We start from the raw sequence: 27,033 nt of genomic DNA, 5'->3' as shown, positions 1-27,033 counted from the left end.
CCCAACCCTGCCCCCCTCAAACCAATGGTAGAAACAGCATGGAGTCTTCAAAATTATAAATACTGAAGCGAGATATGAAGAATCTGGAAAACATTTGGTACAGCTTCTGGTTGACATCTCAGTTTTACATCTACCTGGAAAAAATATAAAACAACACTCTCTTACCATTCCATTTAATCTCTGGCTACTTGGAATCATTTGAAAGATTTCATACTGTTTCCAAAGAAATTTTCTGTGCAGATTACAATAGTACAATAAGGATTTATTAAAGGATTTATTTTATTTATTTAGAAATAGAGGTATGTGGGATATCAGAGATATGGTTTGAGGTGCTATTCTGTGAATGCACAAACTGATGTCCCTTTGGTGCTAACTAGTTACCATTCTCTGTTCCTTCCAGACTTGTTCGCTTTATCAGAGAGATGCTTAAAATATGCAAACCCACACTCAAACAGAGCAAAGGCAAGCAGGCTGTTCAGACTACATTCTTTTATCACCAGTTGGGGGGCTGTTTGAGGGGGAAAATATTGATTATCCTCATCAGAGACAGAGGCGGAAAGCAAGAGTCTTATCCAGAAATGTGTTTGCAGCAATGTTGGAGTCAGACATGGCATATTTGGTGGTTCTCTAGAATTTTTTCCTAATAATTTCTGTAAAGAAGGTTAAGAAATTAGATATGCTAATTACCAATGATATCTGATTTTTCACAATCTCTTCTACCCATCAAAACCTAACAGGAAGGATAGGCAAACAAAGAACCTCTCTGATGGTCTTGCTCAGTGACAGGCTGGATGGGGCTTGCTGGGGCCCCTTGTTAGCAGAGCTGGCTTTTGAGAGACAAGAAGGAGAACCTCCGCTTTCAATTTAATAAAAAGCAGGGGTGAAATTCTGGCCTATTGAAGTCAAAGGGTGCTTTGCCATTGACTTCAGTGGAGCCAGGATTCCATCCTAAATTTCTATATCTTTTCCTTGTGAAGATAGATTTGAAAACATAAATCAATACAAACCGAACAGGAAAGGAATCATAGAATATCAGGGTTGGAAGGGACCTCAGGAGGTCATCTAGTCCAACCCCCTGCTCAAAGCAGGACCAATTCCCAATTAAATCATCCCAGCCAGGGCTTTGTCAAGCCGGGCCTTAAAAACCTCCAAGGAAGGAGATTCCACCACCTCCCTAGGTAACCCATTCCAGTGCTTCACCACCCTCCTAGTGAAATAGTGTTTCCTAATATCCAACCTAGACCTCCCCCACTGCAACTTGAGACCATTACTCCTTGTTCTGTCATCTGCCACCACTGAGAACAGCTGAGCTCCATCATCTTTGGAACCCCCCTTCAGATAGTTGAAAGCAGCTATCAAATCCCCCCTCATTCTTCTCTTCTGGAGACTAAAAAATCCCAGTTCCCTCAGCCTCTCCTCGTAAGTCATGTGCTCCAGACCCCTAATCATTTAGGGGGCTGGAGCCCAAAGGAGCAATCAACTGGGTTCTATTTCTGCACCGTGTGGCTGGATGACCTTAAGATTTGCCCCATCCTCTCTCTCTCTCTCATGTATGTTTTTATGTAAAATGAATCAGTTAAGTTTGGAAACTCCCCTACTAACTGTTCCACCAGAACCATGTGGGGGATGAACCCTGCAGCACTGTACCCTTTGGAATCATAAGGTATGTCTAAATTGCAATCACTGGGTGTGATGGTAGCTTGAGACGACACACCTGAGCTAGCTTTAATCTCACTAGTTCAGGTCCTAAAACAGTGAAGCCACGCCAGAGCAAACATCAGCATGGGCTAGGTCCCACTAGTAATTATCCTGGGTTTCAGGCAGACTCGTACAATCTGCACTTCTGTTGCTGCTTCGCTGTTCTGGGACCTAGGCTAGTGAGTTTAAAACTAGCTTGTGTGTATCCGCTCGAGCTGAAATCACACCCAGTGACTACAATGTGGACAGACCCATAAATATAATTAACTGAGCTAGAAAAGCTTTGAGGGAGCCCAGTGTAAATTTTTGGCAGTCCATCCCTGGTCCTGCATTAAGGATACATTTCCAAATATTGGTGTCTAAAGTGTGCTCATAAAATAGGCAGATATATACATGTACAAAGGATGCCTATGCAAAAAAGAAAAATGTGCATTCGCATATCCATGACACGTAAAATGAGTACAGCACATGTGCTGGCCATTACTGGTTCTCTATGATTAAATTTGTGTTCTCTCCGTACAGCTACTACTTTGAAAATTCTGTGCATATTGTGTGAGCCTTTAGAGTGTCACTGGGCTCTAGCAAATGGCCAGTTCACAGAAATTGAGAAGAGGATCAGTCAGAGGACAACACATGAAAATTTGATTAGTTTACAATTATTTCCTATGCATCTCACAGTACAAAGAGAGAGAGTGTGTGTGTATGATGTATACAATATATCTATATATAATATAATCAGTCACATGTTCTGTATATGCCACAAATGTACCAGAAAACAATGTTGTTTAAAAAAAATTGAAATGTTCTCTATAGCTATTTAAAAAAATGTGAGACTATTTTTGTATCCCTCTACTTGTGAAGCTCTGGCATCCTTGGTACCATAAGTCAAATACACACTTCAGAGCGTGAGATGAAAATATGATTAATACATTCTTAAAAAACACTAAAAATGATCTAATACAACTTTTCTAGACGAGTTTAAAGTCTGATATTTCAGGACCTTCAGCACAAATAGCAAGTTCTGTGTGTCCTGTTGGAAAGGTTGGACTCTCCCCTTTGCCATGTATAAAGCAGGGCTGTAAGATATCAAAGATATCAAACCTTAATGTTGTCTCCACCGCAGGTCTGAATATTGCCAAGACCAGTTCAATTTTAGAAGGAAATTCTACATTTAGAGAAGGTTTTGAGGGAAGTTTTTGTCCTGGAGTCACCAATGCAAAGTGACTAGTGATAAAAAAATACCCTTTCTGTATTTCTATATTATTATTTCTATATTAACTGCTCACAAACTGCCTTGAAGCAGTTTTATTTATTAACTCTGAACATGTGGCAGGTTTCTAAAAGATCTGATCAATTCCACAACAACTGAGTCTTGTAAAAGACCACCTTGCTACACTTATGTCACCTGTCCCATAGGATCAAAAACGTGAGTGTCACATTCAAGACTATACCATCCCACCTCAAAAATTTTAGCCACTCTTCCACACACTAGCAAAATAGGAAATGTAAGTTCCAAAGTCTTTCCTTTCCAGTAAGTAGAGGAACTCTGTCAGATCCCAAATGAAGCTACAACATGGCTTGTGGTCAAGACAGTGAGATGCAAGGGGAAAATGTCCTTGCCACTAAAATTAAATTTTGCATGATTTTTGATGGAAACATCAAGTGGTGGATTAAATCTATAACCTGTGGCAGCCATCTTATGAGATGTTAAAAAAAAAAATTCTTGTGATGTCTTGTGATTATGTTTTTCTGGGCTAGAACTGCCTGGACCAGCAACCATTTGTGACTTTGGAGAGGATTCAAAGGGAGGTGAGATACTACGACCCAGAAACCAACTCAGTACCAAAAAAACCCTCAATGCTTTGACAGCATTGACACCTTTTTCTTAGCCAAATTCATGGCAAAATTGCTGGCTAGTTCCAGAAACGAACTCGGAGATGTCACAGAAAAGTTTGATGGAGCTATGAAAAGAGAACGGATGAGCAAATTTACCCCTCACTTCTGAGTGACTACCCAATGCCAATAAAGCAATCGGCTTCAAAAACGAGATAGAAATTGTGGCTAGTGGGAAAAATAAAAATAAAATTCCTTTTATTTAACCCTAGGAGATCAGAGATGCTTAGAGATATCAGATACGTATGCAAAACAAGTTCTGTAGTATATTTTGTCCAAAAGACACCATTACCTAATTTCTCTCCCTGCAGTTGAAGATATAGATTACAAGTTTGGTTGATAAAGGTGATAATGTTGAAGCAATATACTTAGACTTGTGTAACTCATTTGTCTTGGTACTGCATGACATTTTGATTAAGCAAGTAGAACAATACAAAATTGACATGGCACACATTAAATGGACTACAACCTGGCTGACAGGTCTCAAAATGTAACTGTAAAGGGGAATCATCATCAAGTAGGTGCGTTTCTAGTGGGGTCCTATAGGGATCAGTTCTTGTCCATACACTAATTAACATTTTTATCAACAACTTGGCAGAAAACATAAAATCATCACGGATCAAGTTTGCAGGTGACACAAAGACTGGGCTGGTGGTAAATACTGAAGAGGACAGGTCATTACTGCAGAACGGTCTTGGATAGGTTGGTAAGCTGGGTGCAAGCAAACAATATGCATTTTAATATGGCCAAATGTAAAGTTATACCTCAAGGAACAAAGAATGTAGGTAATATTTACAGGGTGGGGGACTCTATCATGGGAAACAGTGACTCTGTAAAGGACTTGGGGGTCATGGTGGATAATCAGCTGCACGTGAACACCCAGTATGACACTGTGGCCAAAAGGGCTAATGTGATCATTGGATGCATAAACAGGGAATCTTGAGTCAGAGTAGGGAGGTTATATTACTTCTGTATTTGGCCTGGGTGTAACCACTACTGGAATATCGTGTCCAGTTCTGGTGTCCACGATTCAATAAGAATGTTGATAATATGGAGAGGGTTCAGAGAAGAGCCACAAAAATGATTAAAGGATTAGAGAACATGTCGTGGAATGAAAGGAGCTCAATTTATTTCCCTTAACCAGGAGAAGGTTAAGGGGTGAGTTGGTCACAATTGATAAATACCTACATGGGGAAAAATTGATAATCTTGCAAAAATATGATAGGATCTGATGGCTGGAAGTTGAAGAAAGAAAAAATCAGACTGGAAATAAGATGCAAATTTTTAACAGAGAGGGTATCCATTGGAACAATTCACCAGTGATGGGGTGGATTCTCCATTAATGGCAATTTAAAAAATAAATATAGGATTTTTTTTTCTAAAATATCTGCGCTAGTTCAAACAGCACTTAAATCAGGGAAACTCTGTAGCCTTTGCTATGCAGGAGGTCAGACTAGACAATCACAGTGGTCCCTCCTGGCCTTGTTATCTACTTATCTAGCTATTAATGAATGACCTAGCGAAGGGCCTGTATAAATGGTGATCTAGATCATTCCAAAGAGTTGCCCAGGTTCTAGCTGTGTGATTTCAATGACTCACAGCCTCATCCCCTGAGTAGATGAAAATCGACTAAAGAAATCTGCATCTCTTCAAACAGCATACCATCTAATGGGCCTGATAGTCTTTACAAGTCCAACTTCTTTTCAGACTTCCTAATTACTCTTTACAGCTTCCTTCAGAAATCCTGTCAGAAATGAAGCATCTTACATTTACACCTTTGAATTAAGGACTAAGTCAGGTTTGCTAACCCACCTCTTTGGGCCTGGTATCTGCTCTGAGACTGCAGCTGCTCCCGGGATATCATTGTATGGCCGACAGCAAGGGGGAGATGAGGGAATAGACTGTTCTGAATAGATCTCCAAATAGCCTCCTGCTTGAGCAGAAATCAGGCAGACAGAAATACATGGGACCAACAGGCTAATATTTCTAGAGGACTCTTGTCTGAAAGAACGGAAGGGGAGGAAACTGTGTTTCAGAACATGCAAGCACTCTACAGCGTTAGCTTCTGTAAGGAGGGACAAGAGTGAAGGAGGACGCAGGGCCATCGCCCAGCTCCTTCTAACGAGCCAATAGAGCTGGCTGGGCTTGGATTAGAGCTTCTGCTTTAGGATGACACAATAGATGCTTTCTGAGGAGGTATGCCTCATGGAAATCCCCCCAGGTCAATGAGTATCTGCACCACCCCCAGGTGGTTTAATGCTGCAATTTAAACTTTTAGGGTTTTGGTGTTATATATATATATATATATATATAATGCAAATTGGGATGTGACACAATGAACTGAATCACTTAGGTTTGATGACACCCACGTGCATGCCAGTCTATTGGAGTGCTTTGTACAGTGCTTCTGTGTATGATTGCATGACCTTGCGCTGTGGAGCTGATGTACACCATCGCAGGTCTCTCTCTCTTTTGCTGTCCTACATTTTCTCTCACCTTTGGTGTTTTCCGTGTGAGTAGCAGTGTATGTGCAGGCCTATCCCAGCATTCACCACCTCAGAAACATTGCCGCTACTAAAACGGGAAGTTTTTCTTCGTGGTCGCGAATTAACATCCAGCTGACAATTTGTAACTGCCTCCTTGCAGGGGTTTAGAGTTAACATTCAGAGGGGTTTCCAAAGAACCCATTGTGGAAGGAAATAAATAATGTGTTTTCCTATGTTTCAACAATACACCCAGCTTCCTGTGTAATCTTGCATTACAAAACAGCCTTTTGATCAAATAAAATGTCTCACTTTTCCTTTTGTCCTCATAAAAGACTGCATTTGTGATACTGTATTATTTACACTGTACAAGTTATATCAAACGGCGTGGTGGTTATTTTATGTACATTCCTCTTCTCTGAATGGAACAATATAAGTAGATTATACTGCAAATCTGACACTTACAGCCAGTTTAGCTACTTTTATAAATGCACTTTAGTACAATCCTAAAATATTTAAATACCATTTTAGTATTGTACTTTTTAGTGTGGAAGCATTTAGCATGAAGACCTGCTGAAGGCTGTGATGGAGGTGGGACATTTTTCCAACAGAGGGCAGTGTTTATTTGCTAAACAGTTTGCCTTTCAGTTCTACGATTTTTCCTTTTGGTGGGTGAAGAACAGAAAAAGGACACTACAAAACAATCCTCCCATCGGTGCTTTCTCTGTTTCATTACTGTAGCTCTGAGCATAAATGCCTTTTTATGAACATTAAAAAAAAGAAAATCTGCATTTTTTCACATCAAGGAATTGGAGACAAAGTGGAAGGAACAGCTTCTCAGGATGAATACATAACGTACTGCCCTGAAACGTATAGAGAGATTCAGAAATTCTATTCTCCCCCCCCAACCCCCCCACTAAATAATCTGGTGAACATGATGGCATCCACTAGTGACTACATACAGTGGATAGTTGCTTTGCTTGCAGAGCTTCTGCTTTTTATAATTGGGTTCAGACGACATGACTCAGATTGCATAATCTCAGATGTATAGGGCACATTACCCATATGAGACTATGTTCATTGTACATATGAGGTTTACAGTCTGATCCAATGCTTGAATATAGGATCCCCAGGAGTCAAACTGTGGTGATAGTAATGCATCATAGTACAGTAGTTGTAAGGTACATAGACTGTTGTGAGAGAAGTCTATTGATGTGACTTAGGTACAGTGCATTAATGCTCTAGAAAAACAGTGTATTACATTCCACTTGAAATTGTATTAGCCATAAGAAACCGCATATGTAGCTTATACTAGCAAGAATGTCCTTGGTGCAGGATATTTCATTGGTATTATTTTTTGGAAGTTAGTAAGCCTTGGCTGTACTTGCAGGAAATTCCCAGAACTTTGAATGCTATTGTTTAAATAATAAAGCTTGCTGAAAAATAAACAAATAAAACAAACAAACAAAAAACCAAACAAACACAAAACAAAAAGCAAAATATAATTTCATGAAAAAATTGAAAATTTTGCAAGGTTTGAAAATGAGCATTTTCATTTTTCTGAATTTTTCATGAAATATGTTGAATGTTCAAAATTGCAAACTTTTGAATTTTCATTTTCTCCCCTATTTTTTTTTGCTGCTATGTGCAATAAATGAATAATATCCAAGTGTTTTTTCTTCTTGTTTTTCCACTCTGTAAGTTTTGAAGTCTTCTCCAACTTTAGGAAAGTTACAGAGTGGCAAAACGAAAAAAATGAAACTTGATAACTGCTGTTTTTAACTATTCCAAGCATCCTCAAGTTTTGAAAGTTTCCATTGGTAAACTGACAGTGTTTCATTTCTTTTTCTTTTGCCACTCTGTAACTTTTCCATAGTTGAGGAACTTTAAAAAAGTTATAAAGTAGAAAAAGGAGAGAGGAAAATAGAAAGCGGGGGGAAGAGGGGAGGAAAACAGCACTAAACCCCTTGTTACCATTCTTTCTGTTGCATTCAGAGGTGAAGAAATGGATTGGGGTGTGTGTGACAAAAATGTCAATTAAAAATGGTTTTCAAAACCCAAAACAAAATCTAAATTCCAGTTAGTGTATCTTTTAGAAATTTCCTCTAAAAAAAAATAATCAGAAAGCATGTTCAAAAATGACATTTCCCAGTGAAAGCATTTTTTCAATGAATCCCCATTTTTGGACAGGCAGGACACATGTTTATTTGAAACATTTCAACCAGTTCTATTTATAGTTCTGAAGCTAGGACCTCAGCTGCTGTAAATCAGTGTGGCTCAGCTGAAGTCAATAGGCCTATGCAGATTTACATCAGCTGAGAATCTGGCCACTGATTTCCACTCATATTTTATTTAAAATAGAGGGATTGGTGTGATCTTGTGGTTAGAGAAGAGATCTGAGTGGCAGGGTTCAATTCCTGACACTGTCTCACTATGTGACATAGGACCTTACTGAGCCTCCTCGTGCCCATCTGGGAAGTGAGTATGTCACCTGCCTTACCAGGGTGCTGTGATGTTTGCAAGATATGTGTAATGCCTCGAATGCAGGATGCTATACAATACAAAACATTATCAAAGACTGTTTCAGGGCTATCTGCCGGTCTAGGCTCTCTACAGGAGATCCCTGCTTCTGTGGCGTAGAGAGAGGGATTGGGCACAGTAAGTACTGTGATCTTCCAGTCAGTCTAATGGGTAGTGTACTCTTTAGGAAGAACAACTGGTGGGACAAGTCTGTGTTCTGGGAGCAATGAAGGGGTCAGAGTTCATGTGCCACATTGTGTTGCATGGACAGATCTTGGCACAAGGTAATGGTGCTTGACACTGTTCATGAAAACATTTCATCAGGACAAATGCCTCTGAAAAGTGGAAGTGTTCCATGATATCTTATAGCAATAGCATATAGTTTGTCACGTAGCTAAGAATGTATCTTACCTGCTTTACTGGTTTCATTTCATCATTCCTGGATATACAGAGACCAACACTTGCCTTGTATTGTGCATGGTGCAGCGCCCAGCCCAGCTGGGCCTTGCAATCATACAAGCCTGTGCATATTCTGAGGGACTATTCCCCACTTAGGGACTGCCATGTAGTGCATCCATAGTCAGTCAGACCCTCCTTCTCCCCAGCAAGTCAAAAATGATTTGAAACTCAACTATCAGGACTGCATAATCCAAAATGACTAGAAAAGCTAGCTTGAGTGAATGTGGCATTCTAAACTTGGCAAATCAGTGAAATTACATTGTGGATTAATCTGAATCATAACCGACACATTGGAACTAATTCTATCTTCCATACATCTCAAGATCATAAGAGGAAACATTTCTAATTCATCCAAAACCTAATAACAAGTTAGGTATAGATCATATTCTTCAAGCAAGACTAACACTGAACAAACCCAGTAGCTAATTATGAACCAGGCATCTCCAAACTCAGAAGACCTGTTGGCAAAGACGAAACCAAAATCTCATTTGGATTCAGGATGACAAAAATAAATAAATAAACAAACAAATAAATACCCTTGTGAAATTCAAAAAAGAAAAGAAGCAGAAGTCTCCAAAATACATCCAAATCACTGCCTAAAGGCAACAGCAGCCACTACAAACAATTAACATACGATTGAAACAAAAATTATTAGGAAGGTTGCCAGTCATAAAATTGAATCTGGTGTAAGAAGCTGCACCAAGAGAACAAATTCACACCAGAGATGGGATTTTAGTAACATCTGATCATCAGTGCTGTAGACCACATATGAAACAGAGGAAACTTAATTCAAACTCCCAGCACTTCTTCCAACAACATAATACCACCAATAAACTTTACTATCAATTTCAACTGCCTGAATGAAATGGACAATAAAAGTCTTTCAGAAGCTGACATGAATACAAAAGCTTGCAAAACATTATCCAGTCCAGAACTTCCCACTATAGCCATCTATAAAAAAAAAAGACTCTACAGAACTGCTTTCTCTATGGGACAACTGATGAATAGAACAGAACAAAGTTTGTTCTGGCAAAATAAGAACAGGTTCAAAATTTTGCCCATCCTTCATAGTGAACATGAAAGTCTTTTCAGGTTTGGGAAATCTCTCTTCTCTCTTTTCCCTTGCCTCCTGGTATTAGGTCATAACTTCATAAGCAACCTGAGCATTCACTCCCTCTTTTGACTGGTCGACCCAATGGCCTTTCTGTAGCAAATGCACCCAGAGGACAGGACTCTGGGGCTGAAGTTCCCAGTGCATTTTAGGGTAATAGTAACATATATCCAATAGCTGCATGTATACAGTTATCTGGACAGAAGTTCAGCACCAATGTTCTATAGAGCAACCACTGGGTCTTACCACGGCATTATGAAAGAGTGGGTAAATGAAGCCTTGGGCAGAAAACAGGACTTGCCATAAAAGTAGGAGAGGTGGTTTGGCTGCCCCCAAAGAGAGACAGAATTAATCAGAGCAGGAAAGGGCTATGTGGGTTACTGACAATCCTGCACAAAGGTAGGGAGTGGAGGGTCTCTTGGGAAGATGTGGTTTGATGTTATGGGCAAAGGGAAGCCAATGGTGTTGTATGGAGAAAATGAAAATTCTGCAGCAATGTGATTAACATTTTAATAAACATCTCAATTTCTGGATGTTTGTCTGAATTGAACCTGCAATACCTTATGGAATTATACTCTCAGCCACTGATGAACTCCTCAAACATGGATTAAATGCTAAAATTGTTTCAGATAAGATATTTCTAAAGTCCCCACTGTAGATTTGCCTTGTACCATTTTACAGCAGTAAAATGTTCATTTGTATTTGCAACAGATATCATTGAAGGCTTATCGAAAGCATGTTGGCTTTCCTTTAGCATTTAAAATACTGCTGCTGGGAAGAGAAGGAGGCAGTGGGTGGAGCAGGCAGGGAGGATTCCAGTCAGGTGGAAATACAGTGTAAAGGAGATGGGGTAGAAGGTGTTACTCTATGGGCTGTACTGGAGTAGAGTAATAGCTTGCTATTTCTTTCTTGCTTTCCTAAGAACATAAGAACAGCCACACTGGGTCAGACCAAAGATCCATCTAGCCCAGTGTCCTGTCTTCTGACAGTGGCCAATGCCAGGTGCCCCGGAGGGAATGAACAGAACAGGTAATCACCAAGTGATCCATTCTCTGTCATTCATTCTCAGCTTCTGGCAAACAGACGCTAGGGACTCCATCCCCGTTCATCTTGACTAATAGCCATTGATGGACCTATCCTCCATGAATTTATCTAGTTCTTTTTTGAACCCTGTTATAATCTTGGCCTTCACAATATCCTCTGGCAAAGCGTTTCACAAGTTGACTGTGCATTGTGTGAAGAAATACTTCCTTTTGTTTGTTTTAAACTTGTTGCCTATTAATTTCATTGGGTGACCCCTAGTTCTTGTGTTATGAGAAGGAGTAAATAACACTTCCTTATTTACTTTCTCCACACCAGTCATGATTTTATAGACCTCAATCATATCCCCCCCTTAATCATCTCTTTTCCAATCTGAAAAGTCCCAGTCTTATTAATCTCTCCTCATACGGAAGCTGTTCCATACCCCTAATCATTTTTGTTGCCCTTTTCTGAACCTTTTCCAAGTCCAATATATCTTTTTTGAGATGGAGCGACCACATTTGCACGCAGTATTCAAGATGTGGGTGTACCATAGATTTATGTAGAGGTAATATGATATTTTCTGTCTTATTATTTATCCCTTTCTTAATGATTTCCAACATTCTGTTTGTTTTTTTGACTGCCTCTACACATTGAGTGGATGTTTTCAGAGAACTATCCACAATGATGCCAAGATCTCTTTCTTAAGTGGTAACAGCCAATTTAGACTCCATCATTTTATATATATAGTTGGGATAATGTTTTCCAATATGCATTACTTTGCATTTATCAACAAATGATTTTCATCTGCCATTTTGTTGCCCAGTCACCCAGTTTTGAGAGATCCTTTTGTAGCTCTTTGCAGTCTGCCTGGGACTTAACTATCTTGAGTAGTTTTGTATCATTGGCAAATTTTGCCACCTCACTGTTTACCCCTTTTTCCAGATCATTTATGAATATGTTGAATAGGACTGGTTCCAGTACAGACCCCTGGGCACCACTATTTGCCTCTCTACATTCGGAAAACTGACCATTTATTCCTACCCTTTGTTTCCTCTCTTTTAACCAGTTACCAATCCATTAGAGGACCTTTCCTCTTGTCCCATGACAGCTTACTTTGCTTAAGAACCTTTGGTGAGGGACCTTGTCAAAGGCTTTCAGAAAATCTAAATACACTATATGCACTGGATCCCCCTTGTTCACATGCTTGTTGACCCCCTAAAAGAATTGTCGTTCAAGGCAAGGCAGGCAGAGGGATCTTGCTGGATTCAGGAAGGGTAGAAGAAGAAGTTGTTCTGGGTCCTGCTGTGAGGCAAAGGGAACAGAAGAGGGAACTTGTTTTGTGGAGTGGATGCCCTTCTGGGGAAGCAGAGTATAAGAGGAGGAAGGCTGGCATGGATGAGGTTTAATCACAGGAGAGAGGGCAGGAGGTATCAGAGGCAGTGTGTATGTATGGGGAGGAAGATGTTGTTTAGGGGAGAGGAGGAAGGAAGGAGAATTCATGGGAGGGTTGGTTTTTTCCATGGAAAGCATAATTATTGGGTTTTGTATATTTCTTGTTAGTTATATTTAATAAAGTTTAGCCAGTTAAATAGTGAAACTGTCTTTCTTTGGGGGGATGGACTTTCAAAGCGTGCATTAAGGAGAATTTGAGCAAAGAAAGAGTGGCCAACTGGTATTTGGCATCAGAAGTGACAGATTGTACCACGCATAGTGTTTAGAGAGAAGGAAAGCACAAAGGCTGAGAGTGGGAAGGGCATGGGTAGGTTAGAGGCTTGCAAAGAGCTCATTTAGTGGGAAGGGAGTAGATAGAAATGGAAGCAGAGATGTAACCAGGGCAGAGCTGAGCAAAGCATTGTACACAAGGGTAGCAGTTTACACTTGATGAAAAAGATGAGTTGTAAGAGGGGTTCAGACAGGAATGCGAAATGGTGCAAGTGGAGGAAGAGCTACGCAGCGAGCAGCGGCACCCAGGAGCCGCAAACAGGGCTGCTAACAGGGGAGTTTAAGTGGGAGTGAGTCTCATTGGAGGAGAAGGTATCTGTACTTGCGTCTGTCTTTGTAGTGCTTGTATGTGTAGAGCCCAGTAGGGGCAGTGTGCTGGGAGGGCTGCTGAGCCCAGAGCCTTGATTAGGGGGCGGGACTTGGCTGATTAGGGGGCCTATAAAAGAGGCCTCCCAGCCAAGCAGCGGCACACGCAGCCGCAAACAGGGCTGCTAACAGGGGAGTTTAAGTGGGAGTGAGTCTCATTGGAGGAGAAGGTATCTGTACTTGCGTCTGTCTTTGTAGTGCTTGTATGTGTAGAGCCCAGTAGGGGCAGTGTGCTGGGAGGGCTGCTGAGCCCAGAGCCTTGATTAGGGGGCGGGGCTTGGCTGATTAGGGGGCCTATAAAAGAGGCCTCCCAGCCAAGCAGCGGCACACGCAGCGAGCAGCGGCACCCAGGAGCCGCAAACAGGGCTGCTAACAGGGGAGTTTAAGTGGGAGTTTACAGGGGGAGGTGGAAGGGGAGGCAGGAGGGGTCGGTGGGGCGTGTGCTATGTGTTCCCAGGAGCAGCAGGCAGAGACCACAGCAGCCATGAGCCAAGCAGCGGGGGACACTATGCAGATGATTGCATGCAGCAGCTGTGGTATGTACATGGTCCTCCCTGGGGAGCCTGAACAAAGGTATGTGTGCATGAAATGCTGCCTAATGGACCTGCTAGAGGAAAAGATTAGAGGGCTCCAGATGCAGGTAGATACTATGGTGGAGTTTAGAAGGGGATTCGAGCAGCTAATGGAGCAGAAGCTGGGTGTGGCAGAAGGGGAATGCTCTGGGGTGCAGGTGGAGGCACAGGCTATGGTCTGTGAGGGGGGAAGGTCAGGGGCAGAGCAAGATCAGTGGAAGCATGTGACTGTGAGGAGCAGGCCAAGGAAAAGGAGGGCTAGTGAGGGGGGAATAGAACTCAGAAACAGGTTTGAGTGTTTGGATAACGAGGAAGAGAGGCAGCAGGTGGTAACTGATGGTGGGAGGCAGAGGAAGAAGAGAAGAGCAGCTAGTCCGATAGAGAGAGGGCAGGAGTTGATGGAGACAGCACCTATACCGGGCCCCAGTAGGATAGAGGATGGCACTAGGGGGACTATAAGGGAAAATAGAGAGACACAAGAGGTACGACTACAGGGGACAGGGGATAGATTTGTACAGAGTACTGTCACCAGGCAAAGGCAGGTTTATGTGATTGGAGACTCCTTGCTGAGGAGGTTGGACAGGCCTGTGACCAGAGCGGACCCTGAAAACAGAAGGGTGTGCTGTCTGCCGGGCGCTAAGATAAGGGATGTGGACCTGCGGTTGAAAAGGATCCTAAAAGGAGCGGGTAAGAACCCTTTGATCATCCTTCACGTAGGAACAAATGACACAGCTAGGTTCTCGCTAGAGAGAATTAAGGGAGATTATGCCAGGCTGGGGAAGACGCTTAAGGAACTGGAGGCTCAGATTATCTTTAGTGGGATTCTGCCTGTTCCAAGAGAAGGACAGCAAAGGGCTGACAGAATTATGAGGATAAATAGCTGGCTAAGGGAGTGGTGCTATAAGGAGGGCTTTGGGATGTATGGCCACTGGGAGGCTTTCGGGGACAGACAGCTGTTCTCGCGGGATGGACTTCACCTGAGTAGGGAAGGGAATAGACTTCTGGGAGGGAGGCTGGCTCATCTCATCAAAAGGGCTTTAAACTAGGAACTTGGGGGAGACGGTTGGGAGATGTTCAGTTAATCTCCACGCCAGATTCCAACACTGAAAAGGGGTGTGAGGAGATAAGCACAGACATAGGTGGGGGTAGGGAATTGGACATAAGAAAGAGGGGGCGGATGGACAGCATGGGGTCCGTTCCAAATTGCATAACTAATGGGAGAAAGGATAGGCAGCATACGGTAAGATGTTTATACACCAATGCGAGAAGCCTAGGTAACAAAATGGAGGAATTGGAGCTCCTGGTCCAAGAAATGAAACCTGATATCGTAGGAATAACCGAAACGTGGTGGAACAGTAATCATGACTGGAGTACAGGTATGGAAGGGTATGTGCTGTTTAGGAATGACCGGAAAAAAGGTAAAGGTGGGGGAGTGGCGTTATATGTCAATAACGAGATAAAATGTAAAGAAATAATAAGTGATGGGATGGATAAGACAGAGTCTGTATGGGCAATAATTACACTGCATAAAAGAACTACTAGAGCCTCCCCCGAGATAGTGCTTGGGGTGTGTTATAGACCGCCAGGATCTAGCCTGGAGGCAGACAAAGAACTACTTAATGTTTTTAGGGAAATAAAAACTGATAAGAACTGTGTCATCATGGGGGATTTTAACTTCCCAGATATAGATTGGGTAACAAATGCTAGTAACAATAATAGGGCTCAGATGTTCTTAGACGTGCTAGCAGATGAATTCCTTCATCAAGTAGTAAGTGAACCGACGAGGGGGGATGCCATTTTAGATTTAGTGCTGGTGAGTAGTGAGGACCTCGTTGAAGAAATGGTTGTAGGGGACAACCTTGGCTCGAGTGACCATGAGCTAATTCAGTTTAAACTTAATGGAAGGATTAACAGAAATGATACTGTAACTAAGGTTTACAATTTCAAAAAGGCCAACTTTAATAAATTAAGGCAACTACTTAGGGAAGTGGATTGGGCTAACATACTTAGGGATCTAAAGGCAGATGACGCCTGGGATTATTTCAAGCAGAAGTTGCATGAGATGTCTGAGGCCTGTATCCCGAGAAAGGGAAAACGATTAGTGGGCAGGAGATTTAGACCTAGCTGGATGAGCGGGAGTCTCAAAGGGGCGATTAAGAAAAAACAGAAAGCGTACAGAGAATGGAAGAAGGGAGGGATCAGCAAGGAAACCTACCTTAGTGAGTTTAGAGCATGTAGGGATGCGGTGAGAAAGGCCAAAAGCCGTGTAGAGTTGGACCTTGCGAGGGGAATTAAATCCAATAGTAAGAGGTTTTATAGCCATATAAATAGGAAGAAAACAAAGAAAGAGGAAGTGGGACCGCTGAAGAATGTGGATGGAGTGGAAATTAAGAATAATCTGGGCATGGCACAATATCTAAATGAATATTTTGCTTCGGTCTTTAATAAGGCTAATGAAGGGTTTAGGAATAGAGGGAGTAGGACAGAGGGGAATAGAGGAGGGGGGATAGACATTACAGTATCAGAGGTGAAAGCCAAACTTGACCAGCTAAACGGGACTAAATCGGGCGGACCGGATGATCTTCATCCTAGAATACTGAAGGAACTGGCGCGAGAAATTGCGAGCCCCTTGGCGACAATTTTTAATGAATCTGTAAACTCGGGGGTGGTACCGTTGGACTGGAGAATAGCTAATGTGGTTCCTATTTTCAAGAAGGGGAAAAAAAGTGACCCGGGTAACTACAGGCCTGTTAGTTTAACTTCTGTAGTATGTAAGGTCTTGGAAAAAATTTTGAAGGAGAAAGTAGTTAAGGACCTTGAGGTGAATGGCAAGTGGGACAAATTACAACATGGGTTTACGAAAGGCAGGTCATGCCAAACCAACCTGATCTCCTTCTTTGAGAAAGTAACAGACCTCCTAGATAAAGGAAATGCGGTGGATCTAATATACCTCGATTTTAGTAAAGCGTTTGATACGGTTCCGCATGAGGAATTATTGGTTAAATTGGATAAGATGGGGATCGATAGGAAAATCCAGAGGTGGATAAGGAACTGGTTAAAGGGGAGACTGCAGCGGGTAGTACTGAAAGGTGAACTGTCAGATTGGAGGGAGGTCACCAGTGGGGTTCCTCAAGGTTCGGTTCTGGGTCCGATTTTATTTAATCTATTCGTTACTGACCTCGGAACCGAATGTAGGAGTGGGCTGATAAAGTTTGCGGATGACACAAAGTTGGGAGGCATTGCCAACTCGGAGAAGGATCGGGATATTCTGCAGGGAGACTTGGATGACCTTGTAAATTGGAGTATTAGTAATAGGATGAGATTTAATAGTGAGAAGTGTAAGGTGATGCATTTAGGGATGACTAATAAGAATTTCAGTTATAAGCTAGGGACCCATAGGTTAGAAGTGACTGAGGAGGAGAAGGACCTCGGAGTCCTGGTTGATCGCAGGATGACTATGAGTCGGCAATGCGACGTGGCTGTGAAAAAAGCGAATGCGATCTTGGGATGCATAAGGCGAGGTATTTCTAGTAGGGACAGGGAGGTGCTGCTTCCGTTATACAAGGCGCTGGTGAGACCTCACTTGGAGTACTGTGTGCAGTTCTGGTCTCCTATGTTTAAAAGGGATGAACTGAAACTGGAACGGGTACAGAGAAGGGCAACTAGGATGATCCGAGGAATGGAAAACCTTTCCTATGAAAGGAGACTCGAGGAGCTTGGTTTGTTTAGCCTAACCAAAAGAAGGCTGAGGGGGGATATGATTGCTCTCTTTAAATATATCAAAGGGATAAATACCAGGGAGGGGGAGGAATTATTTCAGCTCAGTGCTAATGTGGACACGAGAACGAATGGATATAAACTGGCCGTGGGGAAATTTAGGCTTGAAATTAGACGAAGGTTTCTAACCGTCAGAGGGGTGAAATTTTGGAACAGCCTTCCGAGGGAAACGGTGGGGGCGAAAGACCTCTCTGGCTTCAAGATTAGGCTAGATAAGTTTATGGAGGGAATGGTTTGATGGGATTACGTGATTCTAATCAATTAGGCAATAACGGCCATCGCTGGTCAAATGAGGGTCTGGCTAGAGAATCTTGCCTGTATGCTCGGGGTTCTGCTGATCGCCATATTTGGGGTCGGGAAGGAATTTTCCTCCAGGGTAGATTGGAAGTGGCCCTGGAGGTTTTTCGCCTTCCTCCGCAGCATAGGGCAGGGGTCGCAAGCTGGAAGATTCTCTGCGTCTTGAAGTCTTTAGATCACGATCTGGAGACTTCAACAGCAGAGCTAAGGGAAAGTGGGGGGGTCAGCTTTTGTGGCCTGCATCATGCAGGGGGTCAGACTAGATGACCATATTGGTCCCTTCTGACCTTAAAGTCTATGAGTCTATGAGTAAAATGGTTTTTACACCAGATACTGCTGCCAACTCCCGACATCTCACTCTTCTTGTCTGCAGGGACACACTCTTTATTACTGTGTTCGTCATCAGAGCTCCATTTTGGATGGCAGGTTTTAATTGGCGTTGGAGGGATGATGTTGCTAGAGGAGTATTTTCTGGCCCGTAACTTAGGCTTTTGTGATGTTGACCCTGGTTCTCACATGTCTTGCACACTCTGGTTTGGTAGCATTCTACACTCACTTTGCACAGATGTGAATGACCACACAAGGTGCAGGGCATTAGAGAATCAACTGTAGGCTACAGATAACATGGTAAGAATCTGAAATACTGAGCAAGAAGACATACTGCAATGTGAAACGTTATTCTTTAAAGAGGAATAGCAAGGACTACTAGGTGTGGAATGGTCACTGGTGGGTTCCACGTCACAAAGAAGCAACATAACAAGTGTAGCAGGTGGTATAATAGTTTAATAAGGACTTGTTCCACAAACATCACTTTAATCTAAATATGGTATAGCAGATCACAGAATCATATGAATGGAAGGGACCTCGAGAGGTCATCTAGTCCAGTCCCCCGCACTCATGGCAGGACTAAGTATTATCTAGACGATTCCTGACAGGTGTTCTAGCCTGCTCTTAAAAATCTCCAATGATGGAGATTCCACAACCTCGCTATACTGTGTATACCTTCCTTCAGATGTACTGGAGCTATGTTTTGTGTTTTGGGCTATGATTATAGACTACTGTTGCAATTTTGTAAGGATAGTAATGAGGCTATATTATAATCTCAAATATAGGAAAATGCAAGCAGTTCCCTGGCTATATAAATTAGGGGATTAAATAAAGGAGTAGTCTAGAGCACTGAAAGCCTTAGTTAATTAAGAGACACGTGGGAATTTGATGCCACTGGCACAAAAGACCAGATTCTCATGAGGCTGTGCTTTCCTTATGAAAGGTACACCAGTCATGTGAGACTATATTATAATTGTAAATATAGGAAGATTCAAACTGCATCATTATTAATTATTATAGTACTTTGTCTAGGCTACACTAAAGTAGTGAAGTCTATTTTTAAGAATCAGTCAAAATGGCTCCTGCTTTAAAGCAAAATAGGGTTGTTCTGAGCCAATCAGGGAACCAGAAGAAATGCGATTTGACTTCAGCCTCATGATCAATCCCAGGGAACCAAGCTTCAGAATCAGAAATGCTCTCGGGAGAGCTACCACTGAGAATCTGTAAAGCAAACTTGGACAACATTTTTTCAGCAATGAAAAATTGCTATAGAGGGACCACGTTATCTCAAATGTTCTGACAACTTGAAAAGGAAGAAAAATTTGAATGTTTTAAATGTGACTGTAAATCCTTTGTAAAGTTCCAATGTCGTGTTTTAGTAGCATCTTCACGTGCAATCCCAGCATATGCACCAAGATGATTCATCAGCATGTTCTGCTGTCGCCGATTGGAGAGGCAGTGTGGTCCAGTGGAAAGGGCACTGAACTGGGACCCAAGACACCTGAGATTTACGTCTAGCTTTGCCACTGGCCTATTGCTTTAGGCAAGTCACTTCACCTCTCTGTGCCTCTGTTTTCCCTCCCACCATTTCTCTGTCTTGTCTATTTAGACTTTTTGGGGAAGAAACTGTCTCTTAATGTGTATGAACGGTGCCTAGCACAATGGGGCCCAATCTTGTTTGGGGCCTGAAGGTGATGCCATAATACTATGACTGCTACTAATAATTTCTTTATGGTCATCTCCTGTGTGTCTGTATTTAATATGAATAATGACAAAAGGAAAGAAGCCATTTCCATTAAGAACAGCAGAGAGAGCGTGTATGGTATATAGTGGCACTTCTGCTGTTGCACATTTATTTGGAATGTTGAATGGGGCATTTAGTGAGGATTCTTTAGTCATATCATCCATCAAAACCACACAGTGGAGAGATGGAAGTTAAACAAAAATGAAAACCTGATTGTTGCCCTGGGCATGCTAGAGCTTTTGTTTTCAGGTTCACTTAGCTTAATTTGTAGTATAAAATATGAAAAATAAAATAGTATTGAATCATACATTTGTGCTTATAAGATGCTCATGCTTACAAATACTTACAAATACAAATACAGTAATACAGATATAACTAAACCCAAGAATTCTTTCTCAATAGCAACACGATGTGCTAATCAACAGATCCTGGAACTGTTGTAAACATTTGTTTTTATAAAACCTCTTCCCATTCATTGCCTCAACACCTGCACAGTAACAAATGATAAAGGAAATGAAAACGCAAGATCTAGCCTTATCATGAAAGATGTCATGTCACAGCTGGACTCTTGTGTGTGTTGAATGGGAGAGTATTCCACAATCATTGGACCTGGATGGAGGGGGTCCAGCCTCTCATCCTCTCAAGTTTCTATTATGGCAATGTCAGCAGTTCCAGCCCTGCCAGTCTCAGTGCTGTGGTAGGGCAGGTAGATTCATCGCATACTATGGAATAATGATTGTGGCTCTGAAGCACGACTGTGTCAGCTGCCAGTTTATCTGGTTGCCCTACCTACCATGTTCCTTCCCTTTCAGGAGCGTTTCCTGCAGCTCTAAGCTACCTCCCACTTTAGGGGATTACTAATCTCCACCGTTGTTTGACAGCTGTGGACATACGAGACATAGGGAGCATCATGGAAAGACGTAACCATGTCAGTGACCATTGGGAGTTCAGCTCGCAAACTTGAGTCTTACCCCGATATTTCCTTGCCAGTCGATGATTCAGAAGGTGCTTGAATTTTCTTTCTGCAGTTCTGCTTTTTGTGTGAGAATTTCTTAGGGAGGCATCCAGTTTATTTTCATATCCCCTCCTCACACTAGGTTGCTGCCCAGTGGGGATTCCTGAGCTCATGTTACAACCTCCCAAGAGTGCGATGAAACATGTTTCCCCTGGCATGTCCAGTCAGCTCCACTGGTGGTGTGGGTGACAGATGGGGCCATAGTACTGTCCCGTTTGGTGTGGGTTGTGCCTCATTAGCATTGGGCCATCTCTGAAATTACACGAGTGCAGGGACTGATGTTGTACCTGGCTTGCTGAAAAGAAGGTGCCTGAGGGGGAAGGCATCTTGCACCTTCCACTTCAAGAGTCAGGGATAATCTAGCCCAGAGGCTCTCAAACTTTTTTACTGGTGACCTCTTTCACATAGCAAGCCTCTGAGTGCAACCCCCTTATAAATTTTTTATATAAACACTTTTTTAATATATTTAACACCATTATAAATGCTGGAGGCGAAGCGGGGTTTGGGGTGGAGGCTGACAGCTCACGACCCCCCATGTAATAACCTCGTGACCCCCTGAGGGGTCCTGACCCCCAGTTTGAAAACCCCTGATCTAGCCCTAACATAGCTGTGATTTTTAACAACATCAACATCCAGTATCAATATCTCTTTGTTCGTACCAACTCTTCATCTATGATTTCTGCTCAGTTCTGTCAGCAAAGCTGTAGAGCCGGCAGAGACAGTGCAGAATGTGAGTTTGTCTTACAAAATCAGAAGCAGTTGTTTTTAGTATTTTTCCCCCTGACGTAATATTAGTGTGTTGACAACATAACCAGGTCTTTAACTGACATTTAGCTTTTAATTACAAATTTAAATCTACTTTAGGGACCATCCATGATCTTTTAAGGTTCTGCCTTGCAAATCCAGAAGAAATGAATGATCATACACTATATTCCACCATCATAATCCCAACAATTTTTATATGTGATTAGTCCTGCTTTTAGCATCACATGGGGTTATGTCAGCAGACCCCTACTGTAGACAAACTATGATTTGCACCAGTGCTTATCTTGGTTTCCAGCAGATCTATACTACACCACTGGAAATTAGATTTCCTTGTGTACACTAGGCATTTGCATTGGCACAGCTGCACTGGTTGCTAGCCACCAATTGCTGGAACTGGGGATTATTCCCCAGTATGGGCAAGGCCTTAGTAGCTGTAGCCCAGAAATGCTCTCTTTTTCCAAAAATACATCCAGCTCCTCCTTTAGCTGGTACTACTCACCCCCTACTGCTGCTTTTTCTAGTTTGTGCCCCATTCTGGGCTCTTCGTACATCACTGTCCTGTGTGAGTAGTTTATATGCTAGTTCCCTCTCAACTTCAATCAATGACCTCTTGTTTCGGAATTAGTTACTCTGCCAGATCATAAATGTCTTATTGCAGTCAATCTGCTTTTTCCAGGATCTTAAATATATTGTCTCTGAGAGCGGATTCTTATTTCAAAGATAAGAAGACTAAGTCAATTAGATAATCTTTCCAATATAATTCATACCCCTGAAGTTCCAAATCATTCGAGCTGCCTTCTACTGCTCCTTCCTTTTCTCTGCACTATCCTGTTTTTTTATCCCCATGTATCAGAGTTACAAGTAATGGGCCAGGATTTATCCAGGAGAGAGCCTAATCTTTTTGTATTATTTCTTGGGGCTTTCTTTTCGTTTGGTAATGCCCATTTTTCTGAATTGCTATTTTAAAAATTAATAAGAAAGATCAGAATTTATAATTTATATAAATGAAAAGCAGTCAGCTCCTTTCAGTAGAAACTGGTTTATCACCAGGTCTTTGCTTGAATTTTAGACAGAGTGCTTGTTCTTTATAGAATATCATGTCTGCAAGCCCACCCCCAGGAATAATCAGAGCCAGCTTGTGTTAGACCCCTGAAACTCATGGCTGAGACACCCCCCCACACACACAATTTTTGGCACAGAGTCTGTATTTATCTTGGAATGCTGAATTCATTGATCTTTGTTTTGTTAGCTATGCCTAATAAAAATCAGTGCACTCCCTGCTTTCCTGCTCTGGGGGAAAATCCAGCCAAGCAGGCCTCTGTCCTCTTCCTGATGAAAAAGTGGCATGAGAGAGTTATGGCAGGTGTCACCAGTTGGCGCTATTGCACAACCTTGCAAGTTCTTTTTCTTCATGTGAGAGGAAATGTTTAATCGTGGAAAGACATGCTGTGGGATTACTGTTCTTGCTATGCCAAGTTCTCGGTAGAGGGAAATGTATAAGCAGCAGGGGAGTTTGCTCTGTGCCTTGGATTCTGAGTAGAGTCAATTCTTGAGGCAGAGTTGCTCTCTGGGAACTGGGCATTGGTGGTGGGCTGCGATTTGTAGGAGAGGGCACTATCTGCCTGTTTGTAGTCACCTCTGTTCCAGGACTGGTGTATATGGGTACATAAAAGAAGTTACATTTAGAATATACCAAGATTCTTCTCCACTGTGAAACCAGCCTGCAAGCCCCAGACATCTGTTGTCATTTGGTAGATAGGTGACCCGTGGTAAACATGGAAAGAATATGCAACGTACACCCTGGCCATTTGAAGTGAAAGGGGAACCACCATGTCTGCCCTGCTGGCCATGAGGTAGGAGAGAGTAGAGGTGAGAGGCTTCCAAACATTATAAAGCCAGTGTGAGCAATAGGGCAATTTCCCCTCAAAGGTTTATGTTTCCTGTGGCTATCTTGGGCTTTATTGCTTCTGCTGCGGGTGTTCTGCGAGTGCTATATAGAGATGATGGTGTGTAGTATACAGAATGCCATGTCCCAACACATAAGAAAATGTAGATTGTTCCTAAGTTGTCAGTTCATTTAAGTTGTTGTTACACACTGCGAATGGTGGCCTGAGTCCTGCTCTGAACAGCAGAGTTCCAAGGTTTTGGATCCTAGTCAGAAACTATTTTTCTTATACCACAAAATACCTGTTCTCCACTTGGAGGGTGGTGATACAGGGGGAAAAATGGACTTTGCAAACACACAGATCCATACAAACTAAAGGACACTGTCTCCTGTTAACTGCTGAATCTGTAAATGTATAATATACGATACATTATTTGGGTTTCTTTTTCGCTCCTATTCTTCTGCATTTGCTGCTGCCTCCCATCTCCACTCTATCTGCTCCCACTCTTCTGACTGTGCAGTTACTTTGATACTAGACCCTTCTTGCCTTGTTCTGTTACTACAGGGATAGGTCCATTCTAAACACCTGGACAAACAGATCACTCACTCACATACCCTGTGAAGAAGAATGGCTCTAATGCCATGACCCATATTCTGCAAAACATTACATTGACTGTATCACTTACCAATACTGACCTCTTTCCTTTTCTTGGGATTTGGTTGCCTATCCTGAAGCCCACTTGCAATGGATGTCAGTACTCATCCCCCATAGACCAGCATTACTACTCTCTCTTTTCGATATGACAATTTATCAAATGCACTCTTGAAATCCAGGTACATTATGTTTATGGTTTCACTCTTGCCTACCAATTTGGTATGTACTCAAAGCATTCAAGCACATTTGTCACGCATAATCTCCCTTTTATGAATCTGTGCTGTCTCCAGCTATAATATGTAGCCTACAAGTTGGGTAATCTCTTGTCTTTTGTCAGTGTCAGTATCTTCCCTGCAATTTAAATCAGGTTTGTAAGATGTGGAGTAGATTACTAGATGCTCTTTTGTGTCTTTTTTAACAGTAGGAACTCCATTTACCTCCCTCTAGGCTTGTGGTAACACTCTTCCTTATGCCCTTGTCCAACAAAGCAATTATGCTTAACTTTAAGATCACGAGAAGTCCCATTGACAGGGCCTTTATGAGTGACTTCAATGGGACTATCATGAGCCTAAAGCTAAGGATGTGCTGAAGTGCTTTGCTGGATCAGGGCCTTTATGAGCTATTAAAAACCCTTGCTAAGGGTTTTCCTTTCCCCCCAAGCTGGAGGATGCAATTTGTCTGGACCTAGCTGTGTTAAGAAGTGCCAGATGCCTGGGTTGCCCTTGTGCAATGATAGCTTACAAAAGTCCCATTTTCTAGAGGATCGTATTACATGGATCTGGGTTTATTTGGGCCTTCAGCTATATCCCTAGCCTCTGTTTGTCAGAAGGTGGAGATGGCAGGAGAAAGATCACTTGATCATTACCTGTTAGGTGCACTCCCTCTGGGGCACCTGGCATTGGCCACTGTCAGTAGACAGGATACTGGGCTAGATGGACCTTTGGTCTGACCCAGTACGGCCGTTCTTATGATCTTATGTTATCTTAATTAGTCTCTACTGTGTCCTTGGCTTTCTGTAGTTTATCCTATGGAGTTAAAGAATTAGAACATTTTATTTTAGTAAACATATGGTTTGTTCTATATTTCATATATACAAGCTCCATGTCATAACCATTTTGCTGAGCTTGTTTGCTTTAGTATTAGCACATGTAAGTCCTCTTTTGAACATTTTGACTGTCGTCTTATCAAAAGTAACAATGAATAAACCAATATGACGACAGATAAAATACTGTCCCTGCGTAGCACTATCCTTTTATAAATAGGGTGTTCCATAGACTAACACCACATGTCCTGATCTGAGCTTGTAAGAAGCGTTTCTGTAATTTTTTTTGAGATGCTGACACACAACTTGTATTAATATAGCTATGTCTGGGGCTGGATACTATGCTTGGTTGCTGATAAAAAGATCCTCTCACATCCAGGTCATTGGTTCAAATCTAGCCCAGTTTAGCACCTAGTGAGTTTTCAGTGGCTTATGTGAAGTGGTTGATGGCCTCGCTTCCTACTGGCACATAAAGCATCCACAGTAAAGAAACCTAATGATCATAGTGCAACAACTGTTGTGAGAGTTAATTAATAATACATAGCTCTTATATAGTACTTTCATCAGTAGGTCTCAAAGCGGTTTATGAAGGAGGGTAGTAAATCCATATTCCTATTTTGCATATGGGAAAACTGAGGCACACAGGTGAAATGACTTTCCCAAGGTCACCAGTGGTAGAGCTGGGAATACCAACCAGGTCTCCTGAGTCCCAGTCCAGTGCTCTTCCCACTAGAGAACACTGCTTTTCTTGAAGTGCTTTACTCCACCCTATTCAGGTACTAAGCACAAATGCACTCCCTGTACACTTTTGAGTACAGAGTCTTCTCTCTGTTCATGATCATAGGCTCCGACTCTGTGGGTGCTCCACCCCTGGAGCATCCCTGGGATAAAAATAGTGGGTGCTCAGCACGCACCGGCAGCCCCACTGATCAGCTTCTCCCCTTTGTCCCCAGCGTCTCCAGGCTGCTGGAGGCCCAGCCAATCAGCGCCTCCTCCTCCCTTCCAGCATCTCCCACCTGCTGCGATCAGCGGGAGGTGCGATGGTGGGGCATGCTCGGGGGAAGGGTGGAATGAGGGCGGGAAGAGGCAGGGTAGGGATAAGGCCTTGAGGGAAGGGGTGGAGTGGAATGGGGGAAAAGCAGGGCCATGATCCCACTTCTCTACAGCACTGGCCACAAGAGCTGGCCATTGATGGAAGGAGCAAACGTTGCACCCTACAACCACCCTATTATACAGTGATGCAGAAGGCACAATCGCCTTGCACACCATGGAGCTGCAACAGTAGTCCATGCCCTTATAGAACAATCCTTCCCCTTAGTCAGCAACTGAGCTAAACTGTCAGATGGGTCAGTTCTTAAAATCCAGTTTATAATGACATTCAAACAAAAATATTGCCTTGTCATCCATGGGCCCGAGCATAGCAAGAGGCATGAGTAGCATGTAGACCGTCATTGGGAGTGGATGATTTAAATAATACTCACCAGGTTAAGCATAGTAAAACGGGCACTCCTGGCATTAGAAATACCATGGGCTGATGGTATCGTCAGACTGAATTAGACTGCATGACTGCTGAGTCACTCTTCAAAGTTTCCATGTGTTCCCCCTGCCAATGGAAAGAGGGAGGAAGGACAGAACAAGGGGCAACGTTTACACAAGTGTTGAACCAGTAACACAGAAGC

This window comes from Terrapene carolina, unplaced genomic scaffold, assembly GCF_002925995.2.
Source record: "Terrapene carolina triunguis isolate 2854851 unplaced genomic scaffold, T_m_triunguis-2.0 Scaffold35098, whole genome shotgun sequence".
Lineage (NCBI taxonomy): Eukaryota > Metazoa > Chordata > Testudines > Emydidae > Terrapene > Terrapene triunguis.
This window is presented reverse-complemented; position numbering follows the sequence as displayed.